Source organism: Sinocyclocheilus grahami, unplaced genomic scaffold (genome assembly GCF_001515645.1).
Source record: "Sinocyclocheilus grahami isolate Dianchi unplaced genomic scaffold, SAMN03320097.WGS_v1.1 scaffold74.1, whole genome shotgun sequence".
Classification (NCBI taxonomy): Eukaryota; Metazoa; Chordata; class Actinopteri; order Cypriniformes; family Cyprinidae; genus Sinocyclocheilus; species Sinocyclocheilus grahami.
The window spans coordinates 283,141-300,355 of NW_015505253.1; the positions used below are offsets into that span (position 1 = coordinate 283,141).

The following is a 17,215-nucleotide window of genomic DNA, read 5'->3' on the forward strand; positions in this document are numbered from 1 at the left end:
CATTATCGTCTCCATGTAAACTAGAAAAATGCGAATTTGTGAAAATGGTAACAGTCTATAGAGGCATGCACGAGAAGTTGATAACAATAATACAGCGTTTTTGGTCATTTGCGCAGATCCGTATGAACAGGGATCGTTTTGGACAACGTTGTCATGTACTTTTCAGAAACGCAAAGGAAAAACTTTTCTTTTTTTAGTACATAGTTGTTGTGCAAATGTACCTTCAGTTTGAATCATTCAGCAAGTGGCTTCTCACTTCATAAAACAGTAACAGAATACTTTAAAACAACTGAATGAAGTGGATATTTAGCTATAACCAATTGAAACCAAATCTGCAAATAACATCTGGTTTGCTAGTGCATGAAATCTAAACTGTCCTAAGGTCTAAGCAAACAGCAATATAATTTCTGTGACAATTAATAATCAGATGCTTTTTGTTTTCTAGTAAACATGTAGAAGAACAAATTACCAAAGACTATTTGTGATATTTCATGTAATTAAAATAAAATGCATAAAACAATTGTGTGTGTGTGTGTGTGTAAGTTAATCAATGTTTGCCCAACACTGAATAAATGCATGTTATAGAAATGCCAAGGGATGTAGGCATTAAACACTGAGAGAGAACTTCAGCGGTCTTGGTTCAACTAGGCACCAGGTGCACCACAGCTGAACAACATAAAACGGCACAGAAATGAGAAAAATATGTTGCATTATACCACATGATATACCAGAAATTTGCAACATTATACTACATAAGAAGTAATCAATGTCAGTCTGTGAAGAGTTAGTGATATATAGTCATGCTGTAACCCCCAGCATCTACTTTCACAGGGGCAGGTGAAATGACAGCACGTCAGCTCATTCAGAGAGATGGATGGCTGTGGATCAGCTCAGTGACTGTCATTTATCTCAGACTGAATGTGAAACGTATATATTAGAAAACTACTTCACTGATTTATCTTAGACTTATTGAGTGGACAGGCCCCCGAAACATAGATTATTAAATGCTGCTATCTAAGACTATTACAATAGAGCAAACTATCTGCTGTAGGTTTCTCAACCTCAGAACTTCCAGTCCAACTCCCACTTCACAGCTGTCAATATGCAAAACACTCAATGTGTCTCAATCAGCTTTTAGCTCAGTAGTAGTTTTATCAATGTCATTCAGAGCACTAAAAGACATTCGCTCTTTAAAAAATCCTAGAATGCTGCATAAGAACCAGTCAGCACTGTTGCTCATTATACTTACTTAAAGGGGTCCTATTATGCTTTTTCACTTTTTCAACTTTAGTTAGTCTGTAATGTTGCTGTTTGAGCATAAAAAAGATCTGCAAAGTTACAAAGCTCAAAGTCCAATTCAAAAGGAGACATTCGATTTATCAGAAATCACTTTTCAAAAACTACAACGAACGACTCGTTTGGACTACAATGCATATTTTCCGGGATTTGTGATTTCACAAATACCGATGAATGGGACGAGATCTGCTTGAGCTGCACTAGAGAAGGCAACGAGTGTTATCACTATGTCGGAGACACACTAGCTTTCCCAAGGCAGACGAACTTAGAGTGGTTACAATCATCCAGGTTTAAATCACGCTCAAATTGATTTGATTTGACACAGCACACACTGGCCCAGCTAACCAATCACAGCACATTTCGTATTTCAGAAGGCGGGCCTTCCTTTGATACAGGAACTATTCGAGCCGTTCATGACAGACTGGGGAGAGAGGTGTTGTAATAATGTAAAATATGTGAAAAAGAATGTGTTTTTCGAACAACCTAGTATGAAAGCCTGTTCTAGTACACCCCCAAAACAAAATCAAGACTTTGTAAAAGAGCATAATAGGACCCCTTTAATGTATTTATTTATCAGTTTATCCAAAAACGATGCAAATGTCATATTTTCTTTAGCCTCAAGTCAACAAAATGGAAGAAGAATGAATATTTAATGGTAGTCCCAATCACAATATGATCATACCTAAAGGATTTCCATTTTAATGCATTACAAAGCAATGTCATTGATAAATCCCAGTGACGTTTAAGGTGCAAGATATTATTGTCCCAATGCTCGGTGGATTAAGATTCTTCTCAGTCCCTGAAATTGTGTTCACTATATACTGGATCTGACATCGGAAACTAGGGAGTAAAATGAGAGAGCAATTATCAATAAAATACAATAAATATAAAGCATAATCTTCACAAAGTGGTACACTTAAGAATGTATGACTTCCATTGCAAAACTTTTTAATTCTTTTTTCTAAACAAAAACTTTTCTCATAAGCATCAACCACTTGCTACAAATGTTCAACAACTGAAAAATGCAAATCCATTTGAATATTCAATATTTTAAGTACCATAAGCAAGACTTTTGGGGTCACTGCAATTTGCATTAATCTGCGATCTCTCTTTGCAAACCAAGTTTTTGACCATAAGGCCACCTGTGTACCATTTATACTGAAGTCAGCTTTTTAACTAGCAACAGTGCTTTGGAGCAACCAGCGGTTTAATGACAGTCTCACAGACAAGCGACTGTTGAATTAACAGATTCTACTCAGCTGACATGTCTCGTAATGCATATCCCTGTCAACACAAAGCCTGTAAAACAAGATGGTCTTGATTAAAAATGCTGCGTCTACTGTTACTGTCTTGTTGCCAGTAAATGGTCTGTGATACAAGAAAAACTGTCTGTTTTACTCACACAAAATGCAAAAAATAAATAAATAAGAGCATCCTACAAACATCCTGAATAAAATTTCTCCAACCAAACTTTTTTTTTTTCCTGAAGGGCCCATATGTTCATCTACCACCCAAAACAGGTGTAGCAAAATAACAGATTAACACTCATTCCCAAGAGCCACGGGCCGCTTGTTTTCACTTTACTTAAACGCCATAGCAGCTGTGGAAAAGAGACCATCAGCGATGTTTGAAAAATCCCAGCTAACACCGAATGCACAAGATCAAGAGACCAAACCACACCTGGGGATACAGGCCTACTTGTCTATTCTACATTTAAAAAAAACTGTATACACAAGGCCTACATTAAGTTTTTCGAGCACACTCGCGCGGTCTCTAGGGGTCTTAATTGGAGGTGGCCAAAACCAGTGAAATCTAGTTCGTTCCCAAGGTTGGGACCATCTGCATGCAAACTCACCTCCGCAAAGTAGAAATAAATATATAAAAAAACTCAGAAGCCACGTGTGATAAACACCTGCTCAGTCTGGGGAATATCTGTGTACCAATCTGCGATGATTTCTATCTCCATCTAAATAAACAGTACAGTAGGTTGGAAGGGGTGAATTTTTTTTCCTTCCGTCTGTCTGAACATCAGCCCAGCACCGTCAAAGCCTGGCAGCTGGTGGGAGTCTGGTAACATAAGGGCCAGACTAGCCATTACCAAGTTTTTTTGAAAACAAGGCTACAAAAATGCACATTTTGGTAAATGAACATTAAAATTTAGTTAGACCACCCCAGTTTACTGAAGCCTATGAATCTTTTTTCACCAACCAATTACTTAAATTTCATTCATGAAATTCTATTTGTATTCTATTTGTGAAAGGTGTCACACATGCTTGAGTGGAGACGATAGTTCTTTCATTTCTTTAGTTGAGCATGTGTACTAGTTCTCATCTACCCTCGTGTCTGTGCACATAAGTTGCCAAAGGCAAAAGCGAGAGGCAAAGATGTGTTTGTACGTGTGTACGTTTGTGCATGTGCGTCCACGTAAAGCAGGGGAATCAAATGCCTGCAGAATCCCGAAGAGCTGGGCTGTCAGTCAGACAAGTGTTGGAGAGCTTGTTGGGCTCTGATAAGTGCATTTATGGAAAATGCCTGCCTGTCTTTATCTCCTCATTGCAGGTTAGATCACCAATAAAAAAGGGCTAGGTGAGGAGAGAGGGAGGAGGGTGTCAGATAAATGTGCTCCATCGCTCTACCTGCCTGTGGTGAAGAGAACATCTGAACCTTTCGGTATAGAGATGAATTGGAAATGACCATAAGCCGCACTCATCAACAGCTGCCAGCCTTGCGGGTCTCTCTCGACTCTGCGTCTGGCTTCAATCCGAGCGCCATATCATCCACGGACTGCATTTTTCCTGTAAACAAAGGTCTTACAATTAGGTTAGGTTACCTCCTCACCATCTCTCTTTGTCTCTCCGCTCCAATTTTCAAACCCTTGTCCTTGTTTATTTCATAAATTTATTTTTTGACCGTTATGAACTCTCCTACTTTTTAAACACACTTTCGCCCTCCCTTCCCAATGTTTTTTTTTCCTCCCGTATCGTCGGAGAGCTGGAACCTGGAGCTTAGGGATGAGGGAGTATGTTTAGCTCGCCTTGGGCTCCGTTCCTTTCAAAGCCGCATGCAGAATGGCACTATCGGTTGCTAGCTAACGCCTCACTGTGCAGGACAGGGTACCTTGAGGAATCACTGTTTGCCCAGCCAAAGCCGAGCTCTGATAGGTTCGCCCGATTCTCACTTTTTAAAGTATGAGATTGTGAAGAGGGAAAAAGGAAAAGCCGCCACGAGCTAAAAGCACGCTGGCACACATCCTCTCATAGCAGTACATTTATTTGTGTTTCATGTTTTCCATCTGCAGAATTGAATTTATGGGCATGACAGCGAGTGTGTGCGCGATAGACCGCCTTACCACCACACACAACAAACATGTTATATACTCAACTACTGGCTGGAGTCCACAAGAAATGTGACAGAAATTAAAAACTTGCGCAAGAGTACACAAACATGCATGCAAGCATCCCAAATTTGCTGTTAATTTCACCTGGCTCGCATCTCAAGCGATTAACCATCAGGTAATTTTCCAGTTCTTTCTCTCAGCCGATTTATTTCCTCGTCTCTCTCTTTTAGAGACCCTGTGTTTTACTCTGGAATCCATTTAAAAATCCAATGTATTGATTTCTACACTCACTTTTTTTTCTAGTGACTTGACCCCCACAGTTAAATATTCATAAGGCATTAAATATAAAAGATGCACATTTTGTACGTCTGACCTATTGTAATATACGGCGGCAGCGGTGGTAATTTGCACCATCCGGCATAGTGAGGTGAACCTGGCAACATCAGAGACAAACAAAACCATCAGTGTCCCACATGCTCAGCGTTGATTAGTACGCCACAAAAAAGACAATGCAATTTTCCCTTTTGGCAGGGCAGGGGCCTCCATGACTACCTTTATAACATTATGTTGTTGATGATGTTCTTATAAATGGCTTTTTTTCTCTCTCACTCAAAGCCAAACTGGGGAAATTGGCTTCCATTATGGCTTTTAAATAAAATAAGCGCAAAGCAATAAGAACTGAAACTCGGGAAAGCCATAAAACCGCTAATTAAGATGCGCCACGGCTCAGCTAGCGAGAGAGATACAGTAGAACGGAGAGTATATTTTTTGAAAATCCCCACAGAGAGAGGAAAAAAGATGGTGGCGGTGGGGGAAGGGGGCTGGCGGAAAGAAAATAGAGAGACAAGCTTTATTCCCTGGGTAAGGCTTAGTCAATCTGTCCTGTCTGGATCCAATATAACGCATTAAAACTGAATTATACAGCACCGCTCGGCGCATTCACTTTAGTGGTGGAGGAAACCGGGGACAAGCGGGTGTGAGTTACTCGTTTTTTCTCTCTTCCCACCCATGACTATTCCAACCTTTTCTTTCCTCTCTCTTGCTTGCTCTCATCATTATTTCTCAGAACGGTTTGCAAGGCCTGTGATACGTGAAAAGGATGCCATGTTGGCTCAGTGTGGGCCCTTGCATCTTCCAAGAGGGAGGAAGAGAAGATCCAAAGCTCCCTTGTGCAACCATATGGACGAGAAGGATGTGTAGAGGGGTCCCTGACAGAAAGGAAGAGGCTCCCCCTGCGTCACAGAAACATCTCAAGGCAGACTATACAAGAGGGGCTTTAGGAACCGTAGGGGTCCCTCGACTGGAAGTAGGTGCTAAACGTTTTAAATATGACAAGACACTCCACGGGGGACTAGGAATATAGGAAGATGAGGATGAAGGCACTCAGGAGAAGCAGATATCAAATGCAGGTTAATGTGTAGCATTCATACACCGTTTATTAAAAGTCTAGTAAGCAACCCTAAAAAAAAATACAATCTGCTATAATTTATGCACTCTTTTCCACTTTTTAAATATTGTTTAAAAGTTTAGGGTCAGTAAGATTTTTTTTGTTTGTTTGTTTGTTTTAATATATTATTATTTTTGTTCAGCAAGGAAGCATTAATCAAAAGTGAAAGTGAAGACATTTATAATGTTAAAAAAATTAATTTTTTTGCAATTGTTTATTGTATGTTGAATATTTTGTCTTATTGTGCCGGCAGATTTTAAATATAAATATTATATATACATATTCCATACATATACATATACATATTTATATATATAAATATATATACTGTATATAGTTCAGTCATGAAACTCTAGATGGCACAGGCTGACGGGTTGTTATCGTAACTGATGATATTCAGAGAGTTAAACAACTTGGCACAAGCTGATTGGTTCATGCTGCATATGCTTTACATTTATATGGCTGACTAGCATTCACTTGAGATTCCTGCAGCGTGCTTTCAGAGTTTCTGTGAAACCCTCCTCCTTCCCCAGCTCCACCTGTATAGATCTGCTACGGGTTATTTTATATGCTATTTGTGCAGCAGCAGTATGTCTTAAATACTCACGGCACCATATCGCCATATGCATTGGCAGTAGTGTCAGTGTTCCTTGTTTTACCCCTGTCTTAGTTCCTGTTTTCCTTATTTGGTCTTTCCTGTTCCTGCCCTTGTTGTGTGAATTCATATCCAGCTGTGTTTGATTCATTAGTTCATTTGCTCCCAGGTCCTATTGTCCTATTTGGTTTCTGTGTATTTAAAGTGTTCCCAATATGTCAGTGTTGTGGACTTATGGTTCCTTGTTTTACCCCTGTCTTAGTTCCTGTTTTCCTTATTTGGTCTTTCCTGTTCCTGCCCTTGTTGTGTGAATTCATATCCAGCTGTGTTTGATTCATTAGTTCATTTGCTCCCAGGTCCTATTGTCCTATTTGGTTTCTGTGTATTTAAAGTGTTCCCAATTCCTAGTTCTCTGTCCGCTGTTAAACGTCATACCGGAGTTCTTGTGTTTGTATCCCTTTGTTCGTTGAATTAAATTTTAGTTAAAGTATTCTCCAGTGTCTCCTCGTTCCTCCAAAGTGAAACGTGACAGAACAGCGGACCAAACAAGATGATTACGGCTGAAGACAGGCTTTGGTGTCTGCGGCAGGGTGGTCGGGAATTGGAGAGGTATGTAGAGGAGTTCCTAGAGCTCTCCAACCAGGTGAGCTGGTTCGACTCTGCTCTCGGTGTCTGTTTTCGGCTGGAGCTGGATGATGACGTAATCATCTGCGATCTTCCCACGTATACTGTAGTTTTCCCCTGATCAAGCTGGTTAATCATGTCCTTTATTTAAATGCAGTTAATCTGGAGGTAGAAAGTGTTCGGAGCAATCATCATCCAGTCCCTCCCGAAAACCACCGCGCCTCACCAGCTCACCCCTCGCCAGGACCCTCCACATACCCAGCCAAATGTTCCGACCACCCATCTCCTCCCAGCACTGTCTCTGTCCTCAGCCCAGACCCGCTGGCCGTTCCTCAGTCAAGTCCTCTGGCCGTTCCTCAGTCAAGTCCGCTGGCCGTTCCTCAGTCAAGTCCGCTGGCCATTCCTCAGTCAAGTCCGCAGGCCGTCCTTTATTTAAATGCAGTTAATCTGGAGGTAGAAAGTGTTCGGAGCAATCATCATCCAGTCCCTCCCGAAAACCACCGCGCCTCACCAGCTCACCCCTCGCCAGGACCCTCCACATACCCAGCCAAATGTTCCGACCACCCATCTCCTCCCAGCACTGTCTCCGTTCCTCAGTCAAGTCCGCTGGCCGTTCCTCAGTCAAGTCCGCAGGCCATTCCTCAGTCAAGTCTGCTGGCCGCGGCTCTCTCCAGCCCGCTGGCCGTTCTGATGTCAAGCCCACAGGCCGCTACGAAGTCAAGCCCGCCGGCTGCGGCTCTCTCCAGCCCTCCGGCCATTCAGCACTCAAGCCTGCCGGCTGATCCAATGTCAAGCCCGCCGGCCGTTCAGCACTCAAGCCCACTGGCTGTGACTCACACAAGCCCACTGGCCGTTCGGCACTCAAGCCTGCCGGCCGCTCCGATGTCAAGCCCACCGGCTGCGGCGCACACAAGCCCGCTGGCCATTCAGCACTCAAGCCTGCCAGCCGCCACGAAGTCAAGTCCGCCGGCCACCCTATTCACCCATAACCAAAAAATGAGAAAGAGGAGAAATGGACGGCTCACGCCCCTCTTCCACGCCCGAGAGCGATCCCCGGAGCTCGCTCCAGTGTCGGCTCCGGCTTCAGAGCTCGCTCCAGTGTTGGCTCCAGCCCCTGAGTTGGCTCCAGTGCCAGCTCCTCGAAAGCGCCTTGCTGTGCCTGCTCCTCCAGAGCACCCTCCAGTGCCAGCTCCTCGTAAGCGCTTCACAGTTCCCGAGTATAGCCCACGGAGGGCTCCAGTTCCCGAGTATAGTCCATGGAGGGCACCAGTTCCCAAGTATAGCCCATGGAGGGCTTCTGCCCCCAGGTTTAGCCCAGTGAGGGCGCCTGATTCCTCATTTAGCCCTGGAAGGGCTCCTGACCCCCAGTTAAGCTCAGGGATGGCTCCTGATTCCTCGTTTATCCCAGGACGGGCTCCTGATTCCCCGTTTAGCCCAGGGAGGGCTCCTGATTCCTCGTTTATCCCAGGACGGGCTCCGGATCCCCAGTTAAGTCCAGGGAGGGCTCCATTCGGCCGGTTTTGGCCCTGAGAGGGCCTTGGAGCCCGTAAGCGTCCCCAAGTATTTTTTTTGGGGGGGAGGGGAACTGCCTGTTCCGCCATGGCTCCCCGTGCTCCCTACTCCGCCATGGCCTCCTGAACTGCCTGCTCCACCATGGCTTTCCGTGCTCCCTACTCCGCCATGGCCTCCTGAACTGCCTGCTCCACCATGGCTTTCCGTGCTCCCTACTCCGCCATAGCCTCCTGAACTGCCTGCCATCCTGTACCAGCCTCCAGGGGGGAGTTATGTCAGTGTTGTGGACTTGTGGTTCCCTATTTTACCCCTGTCTTAGTTCCTGTTTTCCTTATTTGGTCTCTCCTGTTCCTGCACTCATTGTGTGAATTCGTATCCAGCTGTGTTTGATTCATTAGTTAATTTGCTCCCAGGTGTGTCCGACTTGGTGTCTGTGTTTTAAAAAAATTTAAAGTGTTCCCAATTCCTAGTTCTCTGTCCGCTGTTAAACATCATACCTGAGTTCGGCTCCTGATTCCTCGTTTATCCCAGGACGGGCTCCGGATCCCCAGTTAAGTCCAGGGAGGGCTCCATTCGGCCGGTTTTGGCCCTGAGAGGGCCTTGGAGCCCGTAAGCGTCCCCAAGTATTTTTTTTGGGGGGGAGGGGAACTGCCTGTTCCGCCATGGCTCCCCGTGCTCCCTACTCCGCCATGGCCTCCTGAACTGCCTGCTCCACCATGGCTTTCCGTGCTCCCTACTCCGCCATGGCCTCCTGAACTGCCTGCTCCACCATGGCTTTCCGTGCTCCCTACTCCGCCATAGCCTCCTGAACTGCATGCCTTCCTGTACCAGCCTCCAGGGGGGAGTTATGTCAGTGTTGTGGCCTTGTGGTTCCCTATTTTACCCCTGTCTTAGTTCCTGTTTTCCTTATTTGGTCTCTCCTGTTCCTGCACTCATTGTGTGAATTCGTATCCAGCTGTGTTTGATTCATTAGTTAATTTGCTCCCAGGTGTGTCCGACTTGGTGTCTGTGTTTTAAAAAAATTTAAAGTGTTCCCAATTCCTAGTTCTCTGTCCGCTGTTAAACATCATACCTGAGTTCTTGTGTTTGTATCCCTTTGTTTGTTTGATTAAAATCGATGTTAAAGGGGTCATATGATGCGATTTCAATTTTTCCCTTCTCTTTGGAGTGTTACAAGCTCTTGGTGCATAAAAAAGATCTGTAAAGTTGCAAAGACTAAAGTCTCAAATCCAAAGAGATATTGTTTATAAAAGTTAAGAGTCAACCACGCCTACCTAAAATGGCCCGTTGTAACATGCCCCCACATGTCTACGTCACAATGTGGGAAGATTTGCAACACCGCCCAAATGTTTACGCAAAGAAAGAAGGCGTAACTTTGATTCTCGCTGTAGTATTGTTGTTGCCGTGTGTTTCGTTGTGAAAGCGAAACTACTTTGTTTGGCCTTCCAAAAGAGGAGGATATCCGCTTCGTCATGCCTAGAGCTGATCCGGGCTCCTGATTCCTCGTTTATCCCAGGACGGGCTCCTGATTCCCCGTTTAGCCCAGGGAGGGCTCCTGATTCCTCGTTTATCCCAGGACGGGCTCCGGATCCCCAGTTAAGTCCAGGGAGGGCTCCATTCGGCCGGTTTTGGCCCTGAGAGGGCCTTGGAGCCCGTAAGCGTCCCCAAGTATTTTTTTTGGGGGGGAGGGGAACTGCCTGTTCCGCCATGGCTCCCCGTGCTCCCTACTCCGCCATGGCCTCCTGAACTGCCTGCTCCACCATGGCTTTCCGTGCTCCCTACTCCGCCATGGCCTCCTGAACTGCCTGCTCCACCATGGCTTTCCGTGCTCCCTACTCCGCCATAGCCTCCTGAACTGCCTGCCATCCTGTACCAGCCTCCAGGGGGGAGTTATGTCAGTGTTGTGGACTTGTGGTTCCCTATTTTACCCCTGTCTTAGTTCCTGTTTTCCTTATTTGGTCTCTCCTGTTCCTGCACTCGTTGTGTGAATTCGTATCCAGCTGTGTTTGATTCATTAGTTAATTTGCTCCCAGGTGTGTCCGACTTGGTGTCTGTGTATTTAAAGTGTTCCCAATTCCTAGTTCTCTGTCCGTTGTTAAACATCATACCTGAGTTCTTGTGTTTGTATCCCTTTGTTTGTTGAATTAAATTCTAGTTAAAGTATTCTCCAGCATCTCCTCGTTCCTCCCAAGTGAAACGTGACAAGTAGCAAGTTCCAGTACTTGCTTGCAATAATCTACAACTACAGCAATAACCAACTGCAGCAGTAATTCAGCAGCAGCGTAGCAGATCTAGTCCGCCAAGACCAAATACATTCACAATGTCATATCCATCACCATGCTAAAATCTTCAGAGTTGTCATGATTGAAATTATATATATATATATATATATATATATATATATATATGCAAATATATTTTAAAAAGTTAAAGGCCATGGGGAAAATAATTAGACAATGCAATAAGACAAAATGTACAAGTAAAAAAAGACATTCAGATATTAAGGTTTTGTTTTTTGTTTTTTTCTTACATTTTTAGCACTATAAAAGCAGCATGTGAACCTTTTTGACAAACAAGGATTACCCTATAGATATACACTATGGAAATCCAGAACAAACCAGAAAGGTTTAAAGGGGTCATATGATGCTGCTAAAAAAGAACATTATTTTGTGTATTTGGTGTAATGAAATGTGTTTATGCGGTTTAAGGTTCAAAAAACACATTATTTTCCACATACTGTACATTACGGTTTCTCATCGGCCTTTCTGAAATGCGTTGATTTTTACAAAGCTCATCGGTCTGAAAAAGCGAGGTGTGCTCTGATTGGCCAGCTATCCAGTGCGTTGTGATTGGCCGAATTCCTCAAGCGTGTGACGGAAATGTTACGTCCCTTACCATATTGTGATGCCTGCGGCAACCACATGTGACGACCCCGGGCTGGACTCCGCTTTGTCCACGGTGAAAGCCGATCCGGCGATCGACAGCATGAAGTTGAAGTATTTCCTCAGCGACCAGCACGGATCAGCTTCAGGCATGACGAAGTGATATCGTCCTCATTTGGAAGGCCAAACAAAGTAGTTTCGCTTTCACAACGAAGCACACAGCGCCTTCACGACATGGCGGCAACAATACTACAGCGACGGCAACAATACTACAGCGAGAATAAAAGTTACGCCTTCTTTCTTTGGATGAACATTGGGGTGGCGTTATGCAAATCTTCCCACATAGTGAGGTAGATATGTGGGGGCGTGTTAGAACGAGCTGTTTTAGGGAGGTGTGGCTGACTCTTAACTTTTATAAAGAATATCTCTTTGGATTTGAGACTTTAGTCTTTGCAACTTTACAGATCTTCTTTATGCACCAAGAGCTTGTAACACTCCAAAGAGAAAGGACTAATTGAAATCACATCATATGACCCCTTTAAAATGAACTGAACTGAAATGCTTCTACTTCTCATTGCTCAAATATAGTGTTTCTTTTACCGCTGAGATTAACAAATGCATACATAAGAGCAGTATTTCTTGGGCTTTAGGAGTTTCATGGCACTTTGATCCAACAGGATAAGGGATAAATCCCGAACCCATGAAGAACCAGCAGTTCTTTATCAAATAGATTAGGAGATGAGCTTTACTATTTAGGCATTATGGGAGCTTTGGTCACAAAGTGTCACAGCTCTAATGTGTTGCATGTCTATTCCATTTACTCTGCCAAGTGACTGTGGAGAGGTGGGTAAATGGTAAATCCGCTCATGCTGGAATGGATGATAAAGTCATATGTAATTCCATTCCTTCTTGCAGTAGCAATCGCTTCAAGTCTTGTGACTTGCATATAATTTCTAAAACTTACGTAGACACAATTGTTTTTCCTTTCATCCAACAGAGACAAAAGACAGTGACCAGAAATGACTGGGGAGAGAGAAGGAATGTGATCTGGACTCAATCCTGCATGACCAGCACGTCAGGGCCACGTGTGCTAACCGCTGTGATACACATAAGCTTTTATGGTTAAGATCTAGTTTTATCAACCCCCACCTTTTGTTGTCTTTGTTCGTGTCCTCCTGCTTGCTTCTGAATGTCAGAGGTCTCATCTAATGGAAAATCAGGCTGTAGGTTATTGACTGACACGAGACAGCTGGATCAGTAGCAGATAACTGAGGGTCAGATTGAGGAGTCAAACCCAAACAGTCAAACCCAATCCTCTTTAAGGCCTGGAGGAGGAGGATAATGTCTAATTAGGGATTTACTTTAAGATACACAAGTAATTACACTACTGACGACAACAACAAAAACAGATAATACAAGCACACAGAATGAAAAACAACAGCTGATATGTTTTCTTTCAGGTGGGCCACCATAGTGGTAATCTAACTGACAAAGATGTTCAATGACAGTGTTTTTTTATATTTTGCCAATGATAACACAAGAAAAACTAACACAGCAAGACATTAAATCACTAGAAAAAAGAAAAAGGTAAGGTAAATCCAAAGTATTTTGAAAATGCTGAGTTAAGTCAAATAAATAAATAAATATTATTTAAATGTAATTAAAATTGAATATAGTAAATTAAGCAAAGAAATTATGCACACATGCATATATATGTAAACTAAATGGACTAAAACTAATTGAATTAAATTGAAATGAATTAAATTTGAAGGGTAAAAAAGAAAAATGTTACAAAATGACACTAATGCCATGGTCCACCATTAAGTCTAAATCACAATTAAATTTTACAACTGAAATTACAATTGAATTAAAAAAGTGAATATATATTCACACACATTATTCATGTATTTATATACTTGCACTTTCTCTATACACACAGAGAGAGAGAGAGAGATACATAAATAATTAATTAATTTAATTAAACATAAAAAAACTATATTACTGCATTGTTCCACCAATAGGTCTAACAAACAAAACAATAAAGGGCACACTCTCATGGTGAAAATACTGATTTACTCCACTTAGAAATGCTATTTCCAACCCTAAATGCACAAGAAAATCCATTATCAGCTAAGTCTTTTTTTAACACAAGCTATTTGATTACAAAAAAAGCTACAAAAGAATGTGGTTGGCAGAAACCACCCTATGCTCAATCTAATTAGCTTTTTGGCAGCTTGGTAGATTTTCAAAAGTGGAAAAGAACAAAAATGTCACGCATTCATCTTTTTATTATCATTGTTATTATTATCATTTCGGGCAGACAAACTTTGGGATTTCAAGCTTATTCTAACAAGTCTGAAAGACTATAAACACTCTCCTTCTCTCTTGATAAACTGTTATTGTTGATCCAATAATTAAAAGTACATAGACTCTTGAGGCCTGCTTCCAGCTCTTATTCCGGACACTTCACTGGAATGCACGAGTATGTGATTCTGTCGACTGCTATGTTTATGTTGGGGAGCGTAAAGCAGGCATCAGGGCACTGTGCTCCAGGACATCAGCCTCGCCAGCAAATCTGCCCCTGATTCCCAGACCCCGTCCAAACCACCCACCCACCCCCTTTTATTAAAATAGGTCACTTCCAAGTGAAGCCAGTTGGCAAAGAAAAGAAAACAGACTTTCTAAATAAACAACAAATGTAAGGGGAAAAGGAGGTATGAAGAAGATCAGATTCCAAATTGTTTCTTTTATTCGCGACTTTGTTGTCTAAACCCCTGCTGAAATTCCGAGGATGTGATCTGCAGCGGAAGGAATTTTGCTGGTGGGGAGTGAGAGCAGCATTGTCTTTAGGCAGGGTGTTAGAAAAGAAAGCCCAACATAGCCTACATACAGCCAGCCAACAGCGAGCGCATGTAATCCACCCAAGACATAAGCTGGAGGGAGGGATGTAATTGAAGCTGCCTTGACAGGAGCAAGGAAACACAAGATTGGAGATTTGGAAAGGATGGAGGGGGGACCCGACTGCGGATGGGTGTGTATGTGCGTGTTCTGTGGTCACAAGAAACAGCAGATGGTTAATTTCCTTCCTGTGTTGATTTGGGGGGCAAGATAGACAAAGCTGAGGATGACTCGTTGGGCTAGAATACGGAAGTCCATGAGGCCAGACGCTAACAAGCCAAATACCTCCATATACTAACCGACATTTCCACACGTAGGGAGATGTCTTATCTTTAAGCTGTAGGGAAAAGAAATGGAAATGACAGAGATTCTGAAGTATCTTGGTTGCATGTCTCTGGGGGAAAATCGGTAAATTCAGGAAATACAAGTACAAAACACAAACCCAATTTGATGTACTTTGTCTTGTTCTCTAGTGAAAATGTCAACATGCTGAAACAAGATAAATTTACTTGAAAAGGAAATAAAATTTTTCAAAGATATCTTACAAATTTTTGTGTGGTTTGTGCTTAAAAAAAACTGTGGAATTAAAAAAAATAGATTGTTTTCCCTTTGAATAAAGTTGTTTTTTACCCATCTGGCAAATCATTTCTTTATTTGAAAATGTCATTTTGCTTCAAATAAATGTGTTATTTTAATAATGCTGAGATATTTATACTGGAAAATGAAAAAAGACTGAGCAAAAAAAATAATGCTGTGAATGTCTTAATTTAAACCCTTTTGAAATGCTTAAAATCTAGGAAGTAGTTTAAGGGGCGGTTCACACAGAACGCATCTTAACATCTAAAAACACGAGACGCGACACTCAGGAATGTTGTTTTAAAAAAGTGCTGTGCAGAATGCCTCCTCCGTCATGTTGCCGTCAAATAAAACTGTACTGTAAATAAAAGCTCTCAAAGCTTGCCCCACCTCTGGTGTCTGATTGGTCCATTGTTTTGGAACTGATGAGAAGGCACTGCGTGTAAAAGTTGAGATTATTTTAACTTAACCCAGCATCTTAAAAATGTTCCACTCATGTACAAGATGCTGCAAAAGATGAAAGATGCAAGTGCAATGGCCATGCATGTCCGTCTAGTGTGTTTACATAGAAAAACAACGGAGACGCAACGCATTGAAATCGAAAAACGAGTTCTGTGTGAACAGACCCTAAGAGGTGTTAAAGCTAGTTTGATACTCACATGGTCCGGTTAACCATTAAACACAGGTAAAAGCTATGTAAATAATATCCTCTCTGTGAAAACATGACTTGTCACATTTAGCTTTAAAGGGGTCATAGGATTCTACATTTTACAAGTTGTTTGAACTGAAATGTGTGTTGGCAGTGTGTGTACACAACCACCCTATAATGATAAAAATCCACCCAGTGTTTTTTTTTTAAATCTGGTTAAATGTTTTCCCCTTTCTCAAATCAAGCCGATCTCAGATGCCTGTCTGTGTGACATCACCACGATAGTTTGCTTGACAGTAGCATTTCAGCACAGACTGGACTGGTGTCTTAGTGACTGTCATCATTCCGCCATTGTTTCCACTGCAGCAGATGTAGGCAAGAATGACTCCTAAGCGATTGAGGTGTTCTGTTGTTGGATGTAATAATGAACATAGCAGTCGTCATTTACTCCCGACATTTGAGCCGCTGAAGACGAAGGGGATTACATTTGTTTCTGAAAGGAATGCGCCCCCGATCTACCTAAATGCGTCTATGTTCACGCGAATCATTCATGAGCCAGCCTCATCTACAGAAGAAGTGAGTATAATGTTTTGTAATGAATCTTGTTTGAACTGAAATGTGTGTTGGCAGTGTGTGTACACAACCACCCTATAATGATAAAAATCCACCCAGTGTTTTTTTTTTAAATCTGGTTAAATGTTTTCCCCTTTCTCAAATCAAGCCAATCTCAGATGCCTGTCTGTGTGACATCACACAGACAGGCCCCTCCCACGATAGTTTGCTTGACAGTAGCGTTTCAGCACAGACTGGACTGGTGTCTTAGTGACTGTCATCATTCCGCCATTGTTTCCGCTGCAGCAGATGTAGGCAAGAATGACTCCTAAGCGATTGAGGTGTTCTGTTGTTGGATGTAATAATGAACATAGCAGTCGTCATTTACTCCCGACATTTGAGCCGCTGAAGACGAAGGGGATTACATTTGTTTCTGAAAGGAATGCGCCCCCGATCTACCTAAATGCGTCTATGTTCACGCAAATCATTAATGAGCCAGCCTCATCTACAGAAGAAGTGAGTATAATGTTTTGTAATGAATCTTTGCAATCGCCTTTCCTAATAATGTGATAATTAGCAAGTTTCACGATGAATGCAGCTAAAGTAAACAGTCTCTCTGAGAGCAGCTCGGAAGCGAGGGGCGGGGTCAGCAGAGCTCATTAACATTTAAAGGAAAATGCTACAAAAACGGCTTGATCTGAATAGAGCTGTTTTTGACAGGGTAAAAAAAAGTGTTTTTTACACTATCATTGAGGAATATTAACCAAACTATGTTACAGACTTTTCATTAAGACCCTAAAGAATCATATCAACTTGTGGAAAATGGGCATCCTATGACCCCTTTAAA

General features: G+C 42.5%; 1 long non-coding RNA gene across 1 annotated transcript in view; it reads right to left on the reverse strand.

Moving 5' to 3' along the window:
• Nucleotides 1-3,941: 3,941 nt before the first annotated feature.
• LOC107585798 (uncharacterized) overlaps nt 3,942-17,215 on the reverse strand; it is a 52,501-nt gene continuing 39,227 nt past the window's right edge. The window contains exons 2-3 of the long non-coding RNA XR_001609286.1: nt 12,843-13,018; nt 3,942-4,091 (exon numbers count right to left, since the gene is read on the reverse strand). This is a non-coding gene — a long non-coding RNA (uncharacterized lncRNA). The remainder of the gene's footprint in view (nt 4,092-12,842; nt 13,019-17,215) is intronic.